The sequence below is a fragment of the Oryctolagus cuniculus genome, chromosome 4, assembly GCF_051225735.1.
Source record: "Oryctolagus cuniculus isolate XC-2025 breed Fujian yellow rabbit chromosome 4, ASM5122573v1, whole genome shotgun sequence".
Classification (NCBI taxonomy): domain Eukaryota; kingdom Metazoa; phylum Chordata; class Mammalia; order Lagomorpha; family Leporidae; genus Oryctolagus; species Oryctolagus cuniculus.
In genome coordinates, this window is record NC_142870.1 from 126,388,349 (window position 1) to 126,410,391 (window position 22,043).

Sequence of the window (22,043 nt, forward strand, 5' to 3'; positions counted from 1 at the left end):
AATTCAACACCCTTTCATGATGAAAACTCTAAGCAAATTGGGTATATAAGGAACATTCCTCAATATAATCAAAGCAATTTATAAAAAAACCACAGCCAGCATCCTATTGAATGGGGAAAAGTTGGAAGCATTTCCACTGAAATCTGGCACCAGGCCGGGATGCCCACTCTCACCACTGCTATTTAACATAGTTCTGGAAGTTTTAGCCAGAGCCATCAGACAAGAAAAAGAAATCAAAGGAATGCAAATTGAGAAGGAAGAAGTCAAACTACCCCTCTTTGCAGACGATATGATTCTGTACTTAGAGGATCCAAAGAATTCTACTAAGAGACTATTGGAACTCATAGAGGAGTTTGGCAAAGTGGCAGGATATAAAATCAATGCACAAAAATCAACAGCCTTTGTATACACAAGCAATGCCATGACTGAGAAAGAACTGCTAAGATCAATCCCATTCACAATAGCTACAAAAACAATCAAATACCTTGGAATCAACTTAACCAAGGACGTTAAAGATCTCTACGATGAAAATTACAAAACCTTAAAGAAAGAAATAGAAGAGGATACCAAAAAATGGAAAAATCTTCCATGCTCATGGATTGGAAGAATCAACATCATCAAAATGTCCATTCTTCCAAAAGCAATTTATAGATTCAATGCAATACCAATCAAGATACCAAAGACATTCTTCTCAGATCTAGAAAAAATGATTTTGAAATTCATATGGAGGCACAAGAGACCTCGAATAGCTAAAGCAATCTTGTACAACAAAAACAAAGCCGGAGGCATCACAATACCAGATTGCAGGACATACTACAGGGCAGTTGTAATCAAAACAGCATGGTACTGGTACAGAAACAGATGGATAGACCAATGGAACAGAATTGAAACACCAGAAATCAACCCAAACATCTACAGCCAACTTATATTTGACCAAGGATCTAAAACCAATTCCTGGAGCAAGGACAGTCTATTCAATAAATGGTGCTGGGAAAACTGGATTTCCACGTGCAGAAGCATGAAGGAAGACCCCTACCTTACACCTTACACAAAAATCCACTCAACGTGGATTAAAGACCTAAATCTACGTCCTGACACCATCAAGTTACTAGAGAACATTGGAGAAACCCTTCAAGATATTGGCACAGGCAAAGAATTTCTGGAAAAGACCCAGGAGGCACAGGCAGTCAAAGTCAAAATCAACTATTGGGATTGCATCAAATTGAGAAGTTTCTGTACTGCAAAAGAAACAGTCAGGAGAGTGAAGAGACAACCGACAGAATGGGAAAAAATATTTGCAAACTATGCAACAGATAAAGGGTTAATAACCAGAATCTACAAAGAGATCAAGACTCCACAAAAACAAAACAAACAACCCACTTAAGAGATGGGCCAAGGACCTCAATAGACATTTTTCAAAAGAGGAAATCCAAATGGCCAACAGGCACATGAAAAAATGTTCAAGGTCACTAGCAATCAGGGAAATGCAAATCAAAACCACAATGAGGTTTCACCTCACCTGGGTTAGAATGGCTCACATACAGAAATCTACCAACAACAGATGCTGGCGAGGATGTGGGGAAAAAGGGACACTAACCCACTGTTGGTGGGAATGCAAACTGGTCAAGCCACTATGGAAGTCAGTCTGGAGATTCCTCAGAAACCTGATGATAACCCTACCGTTCGACCCAGCTTTCCCACTCCTTGGAATTTACCCAAAGGAGTTTAAAATGACAAACAAAAAAGCGGTCTGCACCCTAATGTTAATTGCAGCACAATTCACAATAGCCAAGACCTGGAACCAACCTAAATACCCATCAACGGTAGACTGAATAAAGAAATTATGGGATATGTATTCTTTAGAATACTATACTGCAGTAAGAAACAACGAAATCCAGTCATTTGCAACAAAATGGAGGAATCTGGAACACATCATGCTGAGTGAAGTAAGCCAGTCCCAAAGGGACAAATACCATATGTTCTCCCTGATCGGTGACAACTGACTGAACACCAAAAAGGAAACCTCCTGAAGTGAAATGGACACTATGAGAAATGGTGACTTGATCAGCATAGCCCTGACTGTTAATGAACAACTTAATACATTATCCCTCTTAGTATTTTTTTTTGTCTGTTCTACTTAATATGACTGGTTTCATTCTGTAATTATCACACAGTTATTCTTAAGTGTTGAAAATTAACTGAAATGTGATCCCTGTTAAACATAAGAGTGGGAATAAGAGAGGGAAGAGATGTATAATTTGGGACATGCTCAAGCTGACTTGCCCCAATTGGTAGAGTTAGAAACATACCAGGAGATTCCAATTCAATCCCATCAAGGTGGCATGTACCAATGCCATCTCACTAGTCCAAGTGATCAATTTCAGTTCACAATTGATCATAATGAAAGGACTAAGAGTCAAAGGGAGCACATAAACAAGTCTAGTACCTGCTAACACTAACTGATAGAATATATTAAGGGGTGAGTGATCCAACATGGGAAGCGAGATACTCAGCAGACTCATAGAATGGCAGATGTCCTAAATAGCACTCTGGCCTCAGAATCAGCCCTTAAGGCATGGGGATCTGGCTGAAAAGCCCATGAGAGTATTTCAGGCATGGAAAGCCAAGACATTCTGACAAAAAGATCTCTGTGAGTGAGATCCCAGTGGAAAGAACAGGTCTTCAAAGAAGGAGGTACCTTTCTCTGAAGGGAGGAGAGAACCTCCACTTTGACTATGACCTTGTCTAAACAAGATAAGAGTCAGAGAACTCAAGGGGCTTCCATAGCCTTGGAAACTCATGACTGGTGCATAGGGAGATTACTGATGCCATAAACAGGAGTGTTAATTTGTAAAGTCAACAACAGGAGTCACTGTGCACTTACTCCTCATGTAGGATCTCTGTCCTTAATGTGCTGTACATTGAGGCTTAATGCTATAATGAGTACTCAAACAGTATATTTCACTTTGTGTTTCTATGTGGGTGCAAACTGTTGAAATCTTTACTTAATGTATACTAAACTGATCTTCTCTAAAAATAAAAAGAAAAGAAAAAAAAGAAATTATCATTTCCCAACTTGACTCTATTATTTTTCACTTTATGTTTCTGTGTGGGAGCAAACTGTTGAAATCCTTACTTAATGTATACTAAGCTGATCTTCTGTATATTAAGATAATCGAAAATGAATCTTGATGTGAATGGAAGGGGAGAGGGAGTGGGAAATGGGAGGGTTGTGGGTGGGAGTGACGGTATGGGGGGGAAGCCATTGTAATCCATAAGTCGTACTTTGGAAATTTATATTCCTTAAATAAAAGATAAAAAAATTCCTTAGGGGTAATATTCACTAATTTATTCTCTTAGCAATTATTTTTTTAGCTACAATATCTTAGATGCTATGTCAGGCAATGATATTCAATGATTAACATCAATGTATCCTAAGCATCAAAGTTATCATATAATTGAAATTCTTGACAAGTAAACAGAAAATCATTTTATATTAATAAATTTATAAATATTTAGCTATTGATATTCCTTTCTATTCTCAGGGCTCTCCAGTGCAAATGTCAAGTATAAGCTCAGGAGATAGACTTTTGTCAGTCATTCAAATAAAGACAATCCAATTGCTAATAGATAAGTGCCACAAGAAAGAGTACTTGATTTGCTATAAAACCTTATAAAAGTAAGAGGCAATGACAAGTTTTTAGATCAAAAGCTGAAAGATAAGTAAGTAGTGAAGAAGGGAGGGGTGTTATGAAGAAGAAAATTTGAGTCAGAGTGTGCAGTAGCTGCAAAAATCCTGTGGTAGAAGGAAGAGCAGTGTCCTCCAGATCCTGAGGAATCTGTTTCACCAGAGACAGAATCAGAAGAAGAGTTGTGGGTGTCTGGGGAGTAAACACCATGGTGCTTTTGCTGCACACTCAACTTTCTCAGCACAGGACTCCAGATTCTGCAGTCATCTGTGGTGAAGGAGAGAGTGACAATTTGCCAGCAGGGATTTGTTCAGTGAGCTCTGGAAATATGTCCACATCCAGCTGGAGTGCGGGCAGCATCATCAAAAGTAAAGACCAAGTTCTTGGGCCGGCACCACGGCTCACTAGGCTAATCTTCCACCTGCAGCGCCGGCACCCCGGGTTCTAGTCCCGGTCGGGGCGCCGGATTCTGTCCCAGTTGCCCCTCTTCCAGGCCAGCTCTCTGCTGTGGCCCGGGAGTACAGTGGAGGATGGCCCAAGTCCTTAGGCCCTGCACCCACATGGGAGACCAGGAGGAAGCACCTGGCTCTTGGCTTCGGATCGGTGCAGGGCGCTAGCCATGGTGGTGAACCAATGGTAAAGGAAGACCTTTCTCTCTGTCTCTCTCTCTCTCACTGTCTAACTCCGCCTGTCAAAAAAAAAAAAAAAAAAAAAAAAAAAGACCAAGTTCTTTATCTTTTTTCCTTTTCCTCTGAACTGAAATCACAGGAGCAAAGAGTTTTACCTTCCTTAAGGAAACCAGAGTTAAACACATCCTAGTCACACTAGATCCCCACCAACAACCTCACATATTAGGTAGCTCAGCATGATGGATAAGGAGGAGCATTCTATTTGAGCTTCTTCATGGTCAGCTGGGCCGCCTCCCAGCTCTCCACTGTGCAAGGGTAAGGCAGTTTCCCCACATCAGTAAACTCTCACCACAGAGCAGAGTTCTAAGATTATTAGCTATTGGGGTCAGCAACCAGTCTATCTGTCTATCTATGAGTAAATTAACTTTTATAACTGCAAATGAAATGCCCAGAATATATTCTACATATTATTATGATTTAAAAAATTGCTAAACAATTAGTTCTCTTCCCCCTCTGTCCCCCTCTTTCAAGTTAGCTAGCAAACTCCCTTAAAGGTAGGGAAAATACATTTCCTCTTCATCACTGTAAGCCCAGTGCAGTGCCTTGTTTGTAGTAATCACTCAAAAAATTTTTCTGTTGATGAAACGGTGTCATTTCTCATAATTAGAGAAGGACTGGAGACCTGGAGCCCAGATGAGTAATCTGGACCCTGGCTGTAAATAGGATCGCTGAATTAAGCACTTTGAATAGGATGGCACTAATAAGGAGGCACAGACTGAGACAAAAAAATGACAAAAACACAGAAGTGATAATTTCAATCTAAAATGATCAGTAAACGAATAAGGAAATCTGGGCAACCAAGAGTAGAGACATTTCCCCTGGGGCCTGAAGAATAGCTTAAAATAGCCCAGGAAAGGGAAAGGATAACAGTGTTACAAGCAGAAGAAAGGCTATGAGCAAAGGCAAGGACTTAGTTGGATGAAAAAGATATAAGTGCAGGTGTGGAGCAACTACCAGTTCAGTGTTAAAAGAAGCAAAAACCCAGACAGGCTGAGTCAATGGCAGGACCCAGAATGGCAAGTCAAGTCTGAGTTGCAGAAGGATGTTAGATGGATGATTATCCAAGATGTAGTGTGGTGGCTAGATGTAAAGGAGACATGACAGGAAAGACATTACATGGTGAAAGATAGAAATTAATGGCTAGGAGGAGGAAAGACAGGATCCAGCATCTTCAGCAGTTCCTCAAGCAACACCTTTAGTGACTTGGGCAAATATTTACTGAAAGACTGACAGACTGACTGAAGGAATGGAAAAAAGGATAACTACCAATCAATAAATTAGATAAGTAATATTGTTTCATTTCCACAATTAACAATTCCATCTTTTTTTTTCCTTTTGGGTAAGCTTCCAAAGAGAGATTTTATAATTAATTCACTATTTTAATTGTTTTATTTGAAAGTCAGAGTTACAGAGAAGGAAAGAGAGACAGACATCTACTGGTTCACTCTCCAAAGTTACAACCACCAGGGCTGGGTCAGGACAAAGAAGCCTGGAACTCCATTCAGGTCTCCCATGTGGATTTCTGAGGGCCAAGCACTGGGATCATCTGCTGCTGCTTTCCCAGGTGCATTAACAGGAAGCTGGATCAGAAGTGAAGCAGCTAGGGCTGGAACCAGCACTCATATAGGCTGTTGGCATCGCAGAAGGCAGCTTAACGTGCTATACTACAAAACTAGTCCCCCCAAAAAAAGTATTTTAAGTTGTAATTTATGCAACATAAATCAGCTAAAAGAGCTTTTTCTGTTTTCTATAACGAAGTAATTAGGATGTATCCTTGTGATTTTACAAGTAATGCATTAAAAAACATTGATTCCATATAGAACAAATTTGGTTTTCTTAGTAATTCTTTTACTTAAATTTGTATAAAAATTTCAAGCTAATGGCTACCAGACTGCTGAATTTCTAACATATGCAGATCTCTAACACTGCAATGAACACAAACTTATAATTAGGATTTCATCCTGTTTTTTGCAACAAAATGAATGCAACTGAAAACATTAAACAGTGAAATAATCCAGTCCCCAAAAGGTAGATATCATGTGTTTTCCTGATCCAAGATAATTAATAGAGTGCCTAAAATATAATGTATTGGAGTGAAATGGACCTTTTTAGAGTCAATGATTGTTTATAGACCTTGTCTCTTCCATTGAAGAACAGTGTTTTTTTTTTCTTTATACTATTTGTTGAACTCTTTTACTTAGTGTAGGGTTAACTATATGATCATTAAGTAAAGTGAAATAGATATTTATAAAAATTAAGACTGGGAATGTGAAAGGGAAGAGGAAGAAGGTTTGGAGAGTGAGAGGGAGAGAGGATAGGAGGGGAAGTATCACTGTGTTCCTAAATCTGTATATATAAAATACAAGAAACTTGTATAACTTAAATAAAATTTTAAAAATACAAAAATGATTTGCATTTCCTAAAAAATACTTGACAATAACTCTATGCTGCTATAAATATCAATCTTTGTGATCTGTAAGGCAAGCTCAGTTTTAACGCGTTCCTTGAAATTGACCGGCTTAGAATCTTTAGTGCATCAGATGAGTGTTTTGACGTTTTGCTCCCAAAAACATATTTGAGTTTATCCCCAATTTATAAGAAAATTTAAAATATAACACAAAGTCATGCAGTTCATGGGTGAAGGATCAAGGCAAAAACTATTTAGCCTTTCTCATGTTCCATTACCATGCTAACATTTTGGCTTTGAATAAAATTAGATTAATTGAAAAATAAATACTTACTTTATCACTCTTCAAAGCTGCTCTGGAATTTGGTCCGATTTTAATCATGAAAATGCTTGTGCTTTATTAATATTGCATCATACAAAAGAGCATTTATTATACAGAACATTTCATAGCTTTGCTCTTTCAGAAATTTTTAAATCTCCCTTACAGTTATTTATTTAAGGCACATGGCATTTTCTGGCCTTTCTTTTAAGTAAAAGATTGTTTGATCTAAGGTAATGAGAAGTATCTCTGATGTTTGAAGACTCATTTTTCTCCCAGATAGAGGCCTGTGTCAGGTGTGCACATACGACTTCAAGTTATTTTTGGTCAAAAAGTTTGTACATGGTAAATATTTGTTGACTGATTGTTTTAATAGACTTTACAACTGATTGAAATGTAAACTGAATACATTTTTATCTATGTAAGATCAATCAAATGAAATAGGGTTGCCAACCAAATTAAAAATAAGCTAGAAAAGAGCAGCTGTGGAATCCTGAGTTTTCAACCTTTTATTTGATTCAAATCTTAAGAATTTAATTTTAATTCATTGTGTAATAACACTTGAAAAGACACCTAATAGGAGAACTAAATTAATTTATTCTTTAAATAAAACTGTTGAATTATAAGCCATATGAATGTTTCCTTCTTACAACTGTTTTCAATTAAATTCTTACTAGTTTTAATTTAGGTTTCAAGATGGACAGAGTAAGAATATAATGTCCACTCGTTATGTTATAAATTATTTACTGAGAATATTTAATGTTCTAGGTGAAAAAAAATGGCCTGAAGGTTTAAAATCAGGATTGGATATGGGGAGGATAAAATAATTTCTTCAATATTTATTCCCAACTGTTACGCTGGAACTATGTTATACATATTTATTAATCAGTATTGACTATGGAGGTCAAGTTTATGTGTCAACGTAGCTAGGCCCGGGTATCCAGATATTTGGTCAAACATTACTCTGAATGCTTCTATGAGGATGTTTTGGATGTGATTTACATTAAAAATTAAGTGACTTTCAGTGAAGCAGATCATATTCCATAATGTAGGTAACCTTTGCCCACCCAGCTGAAGGCTTGACATTCTCCCAAAATAGGGACTTCCTCTGCAACTTTTGCTCTATTGACTTTGTGGCAGATTCTGCCTTTGGATTTGAATGGCAACTCTTTCCTAGATCTCCAGGCTGCCAGTCTCACCTGCCAGACTTGGACTTGTAAAACCTCCATAATCAGATGAGCCATTTTTTTTTAAATAAGTCTGTTTCTATATGGACACATAGCCTATTGTTTTGTTTTGTTTTGTTTTGTGGACAGCCCTAAGATGTCGACATTTTATTTAGTGAGTTTAGAAACTTGTTTTAAAAGATTGCATTTGGGGGCAGGGGGCAGCACTGTGGTGCAGCTGGTTAAGCTGTGGCTTGCAATCCCAACATGCCATATCAGAGAACTAGCCAGTTCAAGTCCCAGCTTCTCCACTTCTGGTCCATCTTCCTTCTAGTACTCCTGGGAAAGCAGCAAAAGATAGACAAGTAGCTGCTACCCGCATGGAAGAACTTGATGGAGTTCCTGGAACCTGGATTTAGCCTGGCCTGGCCCTAGCCACTGCAACCATTTGTGGAGTAAACTAAAAAATAAAAGATCTCTCTCTCTCTCTCTCTCTCTCTCTCTCTCTCTCTCTCTCCTCCCTTCTTTCTGTCACTTTGCCTTTCATATGAACAAAATAAAGCTTTAAAAATTTTTCATTCATATTATCCACATAGAATAAAGAAAAGGGAAATGGCAGTTGAACACAAATTGCATCCCAACACAATCAAGAAATTTGGGTGCTAAGCTCACTTCTAGCCCATCCTGATTGAGTGAGCTTGGGATAAATCTTTTAATTACACCACACTTTAGTTTCCTTACATGCGACTCTATATGCACAAATCAAGATGTTTTCACAAATATTATATTGTTATTAAAGAAAAACATAGAGGTAGAATCAGAAGCTATTTTTCAGTTAAAAATGAGGAAAAGGTGTTGGTCCCTCACCCTCCTCCACTGTACTCTCCTGACCCACTTGCTCCTTCCCTAGAAGATCAATTTCCAGATCAACTCAAGGAGCACATTAACTTCATTAAAATCATTATTTCTATCCTTTCTGTTGCCATCTGTTGAGGCTTAAAGGACAAAATGAAAATTCAACTGACTTGTCTTCCTAAAACTACTGACAGTTCAAATGTGACAGTTAGTTTTGGTTGTCAATTTAGGTTAAATCATGCATTGATGCAATCAGCTCCAGAAGTAAATGTGTATGATATAAATTGGAAAAGTCATGTACTTACAGGAGATAATTCTTCTGCACAACTCTGTTACATTTGCAGTGTACGACACCACCATTCATCTGCTTTATGTTAGTCCATGAACATACATAGGGTAGTCAATAACTTCCCATGACTGAATTTGTTTTTGCTCTTTTTTTTAAAGTTTTTTTATTTATTTGAAAGTCAGAATTACACAGAGAGAGGGGAGGCAGAGAGAGAGAGAGAGAGAGAGAGAGAGAGAACGAGGTCTTCCATCTGCTGGTTCACTCCCCAGATGGCTCAATGGCCAGAGCTGTGCCGATTCGAAGCCAGGAGCTTCTTCCAGGTCTCCCATGTGGGTACAGAGGACTTGGGCCATCTTCTACTGCTTTCTCAGCCATAGAAGAGAGCTGGATCTGAAGTGGAGCAACCAGATCTAGAACCGGCATCCATATGGGATGCCAGCACTTCAGGCCGGGGTGTTAATCCACTGCGCCACAGTGCCAGCCCCTGTTTTGCTATTTTTATCACTTTTTTTTTCTGTTAATGAGCACTGCAGCTTGGGCTAAAGCTCTTTTTTTTTTTTTTTTTTTTTTTTTTTTTTTTTTTTTTTTTGACAAGCAGAGTGCACAGTGAGAGAGAGACAGAGAGAAAGGACTTCCTTTTTGCCATTGGTTCACCCTCCAATGGCCACCGCGGCCAGCACTCTGCGGCCAGCGCATTGCGCCGATCCAAAGGCAGGAGCCAGGTACTTATCCTGGTCTCCTATGGGGTGCAGGGCCCAAGGACTTGGGCCATCCTCCACTGCACTCCCGGGCCACAGCAGAGAGCTGGCCTGGAAGAGGGGCAACCGGGACAGAATCCGGCGCCTCAACGAGGACTAGAACCCGGTGTGCCGGCACCACAAGGCAGAGGATTAGCCTAGTGAGCCACAGCACCGGCTTAGAACAGATTTTAATTTGAGTCCAGTGATCTTTCACCCTGGAGAACTAAACAGAGCTACCTTGGCACATCCACCACATGCCTCTAGATATTGACTGAAAGCAGACACTCCACTTACCTACAGAGGAATAGTACAGATAAAAGCCACCACAGTGAACAAACAAAGAAACCAAAGAATATCTTCCACAAGTGCTGAATAACAAATGCACTAATTGAACAAACAAGAATAAGGAAGACAATGTTATACCCCCAAAAGAACACAACACATCAATACAAGATTGTGAAGATGATGAGATTGAAGAAATGCCAGAAATGGAGTTCAAAAAATTGATCATAAGACTACATACAAGTAATCAGAAGCAAATACACAAACTAATAAAATCTACACAGGACATGAAAAAAAAATTGAGATTGTAAAGAGAAATAAAAATAAAATGAAGAATTCAATGGAACAAATGAAAAAAAATGCGGTGAAAAGCCTTAACAGCAAAATTGGTAAAGCAGAAGAAAGAATATCTGACTTAGAAGACAAAACACAGGAAATTATACAGTCAAAACAAAAACAAGGAGAAGAAATTAGAAAACTAAAAAACACTGTTGGGAATCTACAGGATACTATCAAACAACTGAACATCCGGGTTGTAGGAATTCCTGAAGGTGTGAAAATAGAGAGCGGATTATAAGGCCCTTTTAGTGAAATTATAACAGAAAAGTTATATAATTTGGAGAAAGAAAGGGACATCCAAGTACAGGAAGCACACAGAACTCCTAATAGACATGACCAGAAAATATCTTCATCACTACAAATTGATTAAACTCACCAAAGTAAAACATAAAAGAAAAGATTCTAAAATGTGCACAAGAATAATGCCAGATTACATGGAGAGGATTTCCAATTAGACTCATGGCTGACTTCTCATCAGAAACCTACAGGTAGGAGAGAGTGGCATGATATAGCCCAAGTCTTAAGAGAAAAAAACTGTCAACTCAGAATTCTATAGCCTGTAAAGCTCTCATTTATGAATGAAGGTGAAATAAAGACATTCCATAACAAACGGAAAATCAAAGAATTTGTCACCACCCATCCAGCCCTTCAAAAGATGTTTAAGGATGTGCTACACACAAAAATGCAGCAACAGTGTCATCACTATGAAAAAAAGGTTAAGGAAGAAAATCTCCCAATAAAAGTTCAAAGGATATTCAAAGTGAAAAATAGGAATATTTTTGGAAAAATGTTAGGGAAAAGTTGTTACTTACCAATAGTCACCTTGAATGTAAATGGCCTCAACTCTCCAGTTAAAAGACAAAAACAACAGCAAATCAAACCCAAACCTAATAGGAGAAAAGAGTTAAAATCAACAAAATTGCATCAAAAAACAATTCAAAAGATCAGCAAAATAAAGAGCTTTTTTTTAAAAAAAATAAGCAAAATTGACACACCATTGCCTCAACTAACCAAAAAAAGGGGATAGCAGACCTACATAAACAAAATTAGAGATGAAAAAGGAAATGTAACAGACCCCACAGAAATAAAAAGAATAATTAGAAATTACTACAAAGAGCTGTATGCCAACAAACTGGGAAACCTAGAAGAAATGGACAGATTGTGGAACTGAACCATTAAGACACAGAGAACATAAACAGACATGTAACCATATGGAAATTGAATCAGTAATAAAGGCCCTCCTAAAAAAGAAAAGCCCAAGACCAGACAGCTTCACTGCTGAATTCTACCAGACATTTAAAGAACTAATTCTAATTCTTCTCAAGTTATTCAAAACAATTGTAAGGGAGGGAATCATCCCACATTCTTTCTATGAAGCCAGCATCACCTTAATTCCTAAACCTGAAAAAGATGCAACAGAGATAGAGAATGATAGATCAATTTCCCTGATGAAAAAAGATGCAATATCCTCAACAATATTTTAGCCAATCATATCCAACAACACATCAGAAAGATCATCCACCCTGACCAAGTGTGATTTATCCCCGGTATGCAGGGATAGTTCAACATTCACAAATCAATCAATGCGATACATCACATTAACAAAAATGAAGAACAAAAACCATATGACTATCTCAATAGATACAGAGAAAGCATTTGATAAAATGCAAGACCCTTTCATGATGAAAACTCTAAGCAAATTGGATATAGAAGGAAGGAACATTCCTCAACATAATCAAGGCAATTCATGACAAACCTATGGCCAGCATCCTATTGAAGGGAGAAAAGTTGGAAGGATTCCCACTGAGATCTGGAACCAGACAAGGATGCCCACTCTCACCACTGTTATTCAATACAGTCCTGGAAGTTTTCACCAGAGCCATTAGGCCAAAAAAAAGAAGGCAAAGGGATACAAATTGGGAAAAAGGAAGTCAAACTATCCTTATTTGCAGATGACATGATTCTATACATGGTGGATCCAAAAGACTCCACCAAGAGACTATTGCAACTGATAGAAGAGTTTGGTAAAGTAGCAGGATATAAAGTGAATATACAAAAATCAACATCTTTTGTATACACATTCAACACCAAGGCTGAGATTGAGCTTCTAAAATCAATACCATTCACAATAGCTACAAATAAATACAAATACCTTGGATTAAATTTAACCAAGGATGTAAAAGATCTCTATGTTGAGAATTACAAAACACTAAATAAAGAAATAGAAGATACAAAAAATGGAAAAATCTTCCATGATCATGGATTGAAAGAACCAACATCATCAAAATGTCTATTCTTCCAAAAGCAATTTACAGATTCAATGTGATACCAATCAAAATATCAAAGATATTCTTCTCAGACCTAGAAAAAATGATGCTTAAATTCATATGAGGCACAGGAGACTTCGATTAGCTAAAGCAATCTTATACTACAAAAACAAAGCCAGAGGCATCACTGTACCAGATTTCAATACATACTACAAGGCCCTTATAATCAAAGCTGTGTGGTACTAGTACAAAAACAGATGGATAGACCAATGGAACAAAATAGAAATGCCAGAAATCAATCCAAGTATCTATAACCTGTCGCTCCCCGTCTTCTTGGAGGAACGACACAGGACCCTGCGCTGTTCTTTTGTCTGCTCGGCCCTTCCCGGGTTTGCTGCTGGTTCTTCCCGGGTTGGCTACCGACCCTTCCACCTCCGTGGAAGGGCGGTTCCCCCTAGCCACTTTCCCCACTTCCACGGGGGAGTGGCACACCACCGGCTGGCTCTCTCGGGGGCTGCACAGGTGTTCCTTCAGATAGATGTTCGTGGTGCATGTTGTCTCTCTCCTCCTTTATAGTCCTCTTCCACCAATCCCAACTCTGCTACCCACACGCCAAGTACGCTGCTCTCCTCCAATCAGGAGCAGGTCCTGCTGTTTATTGGTTGAACTGGAGGCAGCTGTGTAGAAGCTGTTTACTCCTCTCCCAGTGCCATATTGTGGGAGAGCAGATGCATAGAATAAGTCTTAATTCCAGTAACTTAGTCTAGTCCGAGTTGCTCCCCACAATAACCAACTTATATTTTACTAAGAAGTTAAAACCAATCCCTGGAGCAAGGACAGTCTCTTTAACAAATGGTGCTGGGAAAACTGGATTTCCACATGCAGAAGTATATAGCATGACACTTTGCTATTCAACTGATAAAGGATTAATAACCAGAATACATAGAGAGATCAAGAAACATGACACTTTAAAAAATGTTCAGGATCACTAGTTGTCAGAGAAATGTAAATCAAAATCACAATGAGGTTTCACCTCACCCCAGTTAGAATGGCTTTCATAAAGAAATCAACAAACAAATGCTAGCAAGGATGTGGGAAAAAGGGAACCCTAATCCACTGTTGGTGGGAATGTTAACTGGTAAGACCTATATGGAAGACAGTATGGATATACCTCAAATATCTGAATATAAACCTACCACCCTACTCTTGGGAATTTATGCAAGGGAAATTAAATCAGTAAATAAAAGAGCTATCTGCACCCCCATGTTTATTGCTGTTCAATTCACAGTAGCTAAGATATGGAATCAACTTAAACACCCATCATCCTAAGACTGAATAAAGAAATAATGGATATGTACACTATGGAATACTACACAGCAGTAAAAAAAAAGATGAAATCTGGTCATTTCAACAAAATGGATGAATATGGAAAACATCATACTTAGTGAAATAAGCCAGTCCCAAAGAGACAAATACAAAACTAATAGAGCTCCTAAAACAAAAACTGTAGCAGTGAAATTGTCACTTCAAGAAGGAATGACCTGAGCTGCCCTTGTCTTGACTGTCAAGGAACAGTTTCAATTTATTTTTTTAAATTTTTCATACTATTTGTTGAACTCTTTGCTTGGCCAGAGCTGAGCTGATCCAAAGCCAGGAAGGAGCTTCTTCCATGTCTCTCATACAGGTGCAGGGGACCAAACACTTGGGCCATCTTCTGCTGCTTTCCCAGGCCATTCGCAGGGAGTTGGGTCAGAACTGGAGCATCCAGGACAGAAACAGGTGCCCATATGGGATGCTGGTGCTGCAGGCAGAGGCTTAGCCTACTATGTCACAGCACCAGCCCCCTTGACTTCATCTTTAAAAAAATCACAAATTCTTTCTCACAAATCAGAACTAATACCTAGTGACAAATACTCAAGCCTACACAGTGGAAAATGGATAATGAACTTCAGTGTATTATAAAATGCCCGACAACATAATGGGCAACTGTTAGGATATTCATTAAATTCTCAAGTACATTGTAAAAACCTTAATTTAAAAAGGAAGGGAGCTGGCTCTGTGGTATAATGGGTAAAGCCACCACCTGCTGTGATGGTATCCCATATGGTCACCGGTTCGAGTCCCAGCTGCTCCACTTCTGCTATGGCTTGAGAAAGTAGTAGAAGATGGCCCACATCTTTGAGCCTCTGCACCTGAGTGGGAGACCCAGAGGAAGCTCCTTGCTCCTGGCTTCAGATTCGCCCCAGCTCCGGCCATTACAGCCATCTGGGGAGTGAACCAGTGGATGGAAGAGCTCTCTCTCTCTCTGCCTCTGATTCTCTATAACTCTGCCTTTCAAATAAATAAATCTTTTTTTAAAAAAAATGAAGGTGAATCCAGTGCACACTTTATTACATAAAGATGTATTTGTTTACCTGTTTAACAAAATTGACAGTCTAAACTTTCTTCTGTGTGTTACAGTGACACATGTTCAAGGTATACCACTTTTGAACCAAACATTTACCCTTCGCCACTGGTGAAAAGCAACAAGATCCCTTTAGTCTTGCTTAATAAATTTGGCATGAAAACATGTTATCCTGGCACAAAGTTGCCTGCTGTCACATTGGAAGTGTGATAAATGTTTAATGAAAACAACACCACACAGCTTGGTGTCAGACAACAGCTATCACACAGTCCTCCTTTGATCCAAACAGACACTTAAAAGGAGTTCTAAGCATGCTTTGCACAGAACTCCATAACCTATATGCAAATAGGGGCAAATTAGCATAAATGACTTTCTGCTGCATAAAGAAATAAGAGGTAAGGAAAAAATATGACAGGCTTTATAAGTGTGTAACTGCTGTCAAGTCTCAGAGTCCAGCTTTCCCAAATCACTTCCAACATCTTCAGCCAAAAACTAGGTAGGAAAAAAAAAATCTTATCAACAGGAATTTATTATATGAAACTCTAAAGTTGAGGACACTGGAATATTGCCAAGGTGAAAGCTGTAAGTAACGTACAAGAGTACTTCGAAAAGTTTGTGGGAAGTAGAATTAAACTGTAAGTTTAAACTGGTGCAAAAAAATTTGAAATATATGCATAGTTTTTTCACACTACACATTTTCCATAACTTTCTGAAGACCCCACAAATATCTACAAAGTAAGACTACTACAGGACACAGGTCTTTTTATGCACATTGCTTTCAATACAGCCTTTTAAGTACCACAATACCCATTTTCTGGATGAATAAATTGTAGATCCAGAGGGAGACTCTTAAATCTCTCAGAAAATATAAAGTTTCAGGAGGTTATATAAAGAATAAATGAAGAATGCATAAACTCAAATGTTTAAGCAAAATATTCCAGAAGTCTTAATGGGAACATTTCTGAGAACAGCACCCATATACTGCAAAACAAATGAGGAAGTAACAATGGTGAAAACCTTTCATGATAGCAGGTTGTAAAGAAGGACACGCTTAGGAATGCTAAATTAGGTTCTAAACAAATTCCAAAGTTAACCAAATTAAGAAAAAAAGCATTTTAGCAGGTGTCTCAGTACAGTGTTGTGATAGAGCACACCACACACAGGGAGGGAGAGATGAAGCTGAATAACCCAGCTCTCCTGCCCCAGCACTCACTCTCCAGAACGGCATTTCCTGTCCTCCCTCTCCTCCCTGCACGCCCAGTAGCAAAGTTCTGTCCAGGCCTCGGGGGCCCATGTCCTCACTTTCTTCTCTGCCCACAGCTGTGTCACATACTCCTTGCTGCGGGAAATTCTCTCCCCTTCTGCTATTTGCCCGTCTCAACAGAGTTGAGTCTCCTCAAGTTCCCACTCTGTACGAGGGTGCTGATGCGTTTTCCTGATTCCCTGTTTTGTGGGATCGAAAAGGGAAGGATCGAAGTACACACATTTCTCAGGATTAGGAAGAGACTGAAACACCAGATCAATTTTTTCTCTCAGACTCTCCTCATGCAGTGGCCCTCTCGATCAAATTACAAGGTCGCGACCGCTAATAAGATTTCTGGAAGTTGGTAACAAGTAACATTTTACATAAAAGAAATTAATCTCCAAATAATCTACAGTTTTTATAAAGATATAATTAAGTTTGTCTAATAAATTGGGTTCCCCAATGTATCAATTAGCTATTACTACCTAAAAAGAACTAAAAGCTCTACAGATTGGTTGGAGGTTGTGTGATAAAGGCCAGTCCCAACAGGGACAGCTCTTCTGTGACATTCATTACCTGAGGCCTGGTAGGGCGCACATTAGCAAGAATCTGGATCACACATGGAGCTAGGGCATGCACCTAGGCGCTCAGGCTATAGATGCAGGCATCTCAACTACCATGACAAATGTTTGCAAGAAGAAAGAGAGCAGGAAGGTGTTCAGGATCTACGTACTTTGAGTCTAGGATCACATCTGGCCAAAAGTCACATCTACTTCATTTTATTGGCCAAAACAAGCCATAGTCAGAAGGTAGAGAAATGATCTGTCTCTTCTGTTGTAATGACTGCACAATTATACAACAAAGGCTCTGAATACAGGGAGGGGTTAAGATTTTGGCACATTAATACAACCTATCCTAACAATGTCTGCAACTGGAGAACTGAAATTATTTAATAGAAAAATCCCTTTGATTTTCCCCAATTAAATATGTAGAATCTCCTGCCTATCAATTCATCTATCCTTTTACTCTTCTGCTGTAATTTCTTCACAGGTATTTGAGACTCAATTATCTTACCATCTCATAAAGCTTGCTCTATCAGTCATCCTCTCTGTCTTATCCAACATTTTCTTCTTCCCCTTAGCATTCAACAACCTGTGCATCAGTGTTCATCTTTATAACTGATCATCATACTTTAACAAATGTCTAAACACACTGGTTTCACTTCACCTCCATTATTTATATGAGAATTATTTTAGTTTAAACAAAACAGCCATGAAATCTACAGACTAACTATCAGAAAGTCTAAAGGTGTAGGGAGGTCATTGTTCTATGTATAGGATAGACTCAGTATCACTGAAAATTCTTTGAGCTCTTCTTTCTGTGTGTTGGCTTTGACATTTGAAGACTTCTTGTCATGGTCTTAAGATAGCTCCCAGCATACACTGAAGAGGGCCTCTCTTTAAACAAAATAATAAAAATTCTCTTTAATTTAATTGAACAATAAGGTCAGTTGTTTAGTTTTGGACTATTAATAGTCACCAAGGAGCCAGTGCTGTGGTGTAGTGGATAAAGCTGCCGCCTGCAGTGCCACCATCCCATAGAGGTGCTGGTTCAAGTCCCAGCTGCTCCATTTCCCATTCAGTTCTCTGCTATGGCCTGGGAAAGCAGTAGAAGATGACCCAAGCCCTTAGGCCCCTGCAGCCATGTGGGAAACCCAGAAGAAGCTCCTGGCTCCTGGCTTCAGATTAGCCCAGCTCTGGTCATTGCAGCCATCTGGGGAATGCATCAGTGGATGGAAGACTCTCTCTCTCTCTTTCTCTCTCTCTCCCTCTCTCTCTGCCTCTTCCTCTCTCTGTGTAACTATGTCTTTCAAATAAATAAATAAATCTTTTTTTAAAAAGTCACCACACAAATGTTATATGCTTATTGGTTCAAACCTGAGCTCCTAAACAGTATAGATAAGGGGCATGAATTGCCACAATTTGTTTGGAATAATTTTATCTGTATCTGAAGATAGTCAACAGCTCTTGGGGTACTTGAGTTATTGAGGAGTAGTGAAGAAACAGGTTACACTGGAACAAAATTAAGGAGGACATGGTAAGCACAGGGACTGGGCAACAGCCTATCAATTCCTGGCTTTTGAACACAATATTACATACATTTCTCTTCCTAGGGTCCATGTCATAAAATCCAAACACCAGAATTTAGTCCTTATCTTTCTGCAATTCTAAACAGCATTCAACATCATAGACAGCATGAGTACTATCATTATCATAAATCTATTTAATGAGTTTATGCAACACTCCTCTGGTTTTCTTCTATCCCTAGCCACTTTGTTTCAATTTCTTTATCTAGCTCTCCTGGATCTTAAAGGCTTGTGCTCCCCCAGGACATAGACCTAAGTCTTTTCAACTTCTTATTCTATAGCATTTTCTTAGATTTTTGATCTTCCAAATAGGAAACTCTGATATTTAGTAATTTTTCTTATACCAGACCCATTTAGCCAATGTCTATGTATCATCTCTATTCTGTATAACAAAGGCATCTCAAACTTAGTAGGTCCACAATTGAACTCTTGATTTTCTTCATCCACAAAATTGGAATAAACTAACAATTCCATTTACATATGCTCATGTTAATGACCTAGGAGTTGTTCTAAACACCTTCCCCTCATTTCCCAAATCTTAACTAGTTCCTTTTCTTTTCCACAAATGCATCCACTTACACCTCTTCCACATTCCTCATCTCAATACAAGTGTAAACTGCCTCCTTCCTGGATGGGGTAGTATGAGGACTCATGAAAATATTCTCTATCCTGTACTTAGCTTGATTGGATTCATTTGTTCACCCCATAGAAGTCATAGTGGTCACTAAAATAAAATTCTGTTTGCACAACTCCGCTATATGAAAGTCTTTATTTTTCCCTCTCCAGATTGTACCAGGGTGGTACAGTCTTCCACATCAATTTTGTCCTACAAAGATGACTTTGTCCATCAGAAGCTATATTTCAGTTTCTCTACTGAGCTGATATCTTTTCTGAGAAACTCTCTTCTTTCACATTTTTATTGACTAATTTCTACCCATCCTCCAAACCTTGAGTTAAGTTATTGCTTATCTAATTGAAGAAGACCTCTAAGATCCTACTAACTATTCAACTATTTTTTGACCAAGTAAAGATGTGTGGTCTTTTGGGTTGCTTAAATTTATTGTTTCTGTGTTCATAAAATTGAAATCATATTAACAATACAAAATTCTTAGATATGCAATTTCCTATGGTTGTTACAACAAATAAACACAACCTTGGTGAATTATCGTAAATGAAACTTACTCTATCATATTATTCTATCATAGTTCTGGATGCCAGTAATCCAAAATCAGCTTTTTTTTGGCCAAAATGAAGGTGAAAATTTCTAGGGGAAAATCCATTTCTTTCCTCCCTCTCTTCTAGTGACCACTGGCATTCCTCGATTTGTGGCCACCTCACCCCAATCTCGGTCACCACACTCGCATTGCTTTCTCTTTCTCCACATAAGTCAAACCTATTCTTGCCCCTCCTGTATGAAGTAGTTTGTGATTATATTTATGGTCCACAGGATAAGACAGATCAATATCCTCATGTCAAGCTACTTGACTTGATTACATTTTCAAAGATCTTTTTCCCTTATAAGATATCAGTTAGAGACTGCAGGTATAATTACCTGCTATATATGGTTGCTATTCATCCAATCTACTGCAATAGAAAAAGAAGAAATTAAATACATGTAAAACTCTTAAGAAAATTCTTAAATGCATGAAAAATTCTTAACAAGATAGCAATGTAACAAAACTATGTTGAAATAAATTAAGCACCACAAGAAGTTATACATATACTAGTTAAAATCATAGAGAATCCCCCACTCAAGAAGTTCTCATGTTAGTGGTAAAGACACACAATCAACAATAAATAAATGAGTAAATGAATAAGAGGTATATTAAATCATAGGGAAATAAGATATGCTAGAAGTAAAAGGGGCAAAAAAGAAAATAACCAGAGGGAGCTGAGCTGCAGGGGTGGCAGTGGTGGCTGCTCTGGAGGCCACAGTCCTGGTTCTGGCTAGGCCCCCAGTGCCTCTGTGGTGACACTCGCTGAGCTCCTGGTGCTGCTGGACCTGCTGCTGGCCATGGACTCACGCTACTTTGTCAGCATCAATGCCCACACCGAGGAGTGCTTCTGCGAGTGGGTCTCCTCAGACACCAAGATGGGCCTCATTTTCAAGATGGCTGGGGGTGGCTTCCTGGACAACCACATGAGAATTACAGACCCTAACAATAACGGAATTTACAAATGAGCCTGGGAGTCCAGTGGGAAGTACACATTTGCTGTTCGTATGGATGGAATGTACAAGTTATTTTCAGCAACAGGATGTCCACCATGACCACAAAGATAGTAATGCTCACCACTGCCAATTACAGACCCTGACAGGACATGGAAACAGAAGCTTACCAGAACAAGCTAGAATAAATGATTAATGAGCCAGCAGTGATCCTTCCTTGAAGCCTTTATCCTGGTTGCCATGATTTGGGACACATCTGCTACCTGAAGAGGTTTTTTGAAGTCTGAAGGGTTGTTTAAGAAGGCTTTTCCTGAGGATCCCAAACTCATAACTCACTGTTTACCAAACACCTTGGTCATAATAATGTAATTAGCTTCTGTTTTTCTTTTCTGAATTGTGCATTCAAAGTTTATGTTTTCTTTGCGATGAGTAGACAGTGGGGAGAAATACCTTCTTAAGAAAGTTACAGTGAAAAATCTGACATTTGATTTGCATAATTTCTTACACACTGCCTTCATGATACAAGGTTATTTCCGAACTCAAACACTGTAAATGATGCATAGGAGTATAGTCTTTATGATATCTTCTTTTCTGTTTTCATAATAAATTGCAGTTTGTTCAGGAAATAGGCATGGTGCCTGATAGTGCTCTAGTAAAAATGACTGCATTCTTTGGATACTCTCATCCTGCAGTTCAAGTCATTAAAATTTCATTTTGGTAAATCCTTGTGAGAAACAACAATCGGAATCTTGCCATTGTCTACCCTGCCTAATGGCAGAGTTTCCTTTTAGAGTACATGCTCAGGCTGGGTATTTTTATGCTCTTTTGTTTTTTCTTTAAAACTAAGACTCCTTTGATACACAGTTCCCCTTAAGTTTTTTGCATCGAACTTTAGTCTTCAAGCACCCCCATATAAATTGATGAGAAAAGCAGCTAATAATCATTTTCTGCTTCTGCCCAAACTTGTCAGAAGTTACTCAAAAGCCAGCTCTCCAGGTTCCTCAGCAAATGCCAGCTCTCCTCCTGTGCTGCCACATCCAC

The 22,043-nt window shown here is 38.7% G+C and overlaps 1 pseudogene; it reads left to right on the top strand.

The window, feature by feature from the left end:
* The window catches only part of LOC138849529 (transmembrane emp24 domain-containing protein 2 pseudogene), a 29,511-nt pseudogene extending 8,195 nt beyond the window's left edge, over window positions 1-21,316 (top strand).
* Window positions 21,317-22,043: the final 727 nt, after the last annotated feature.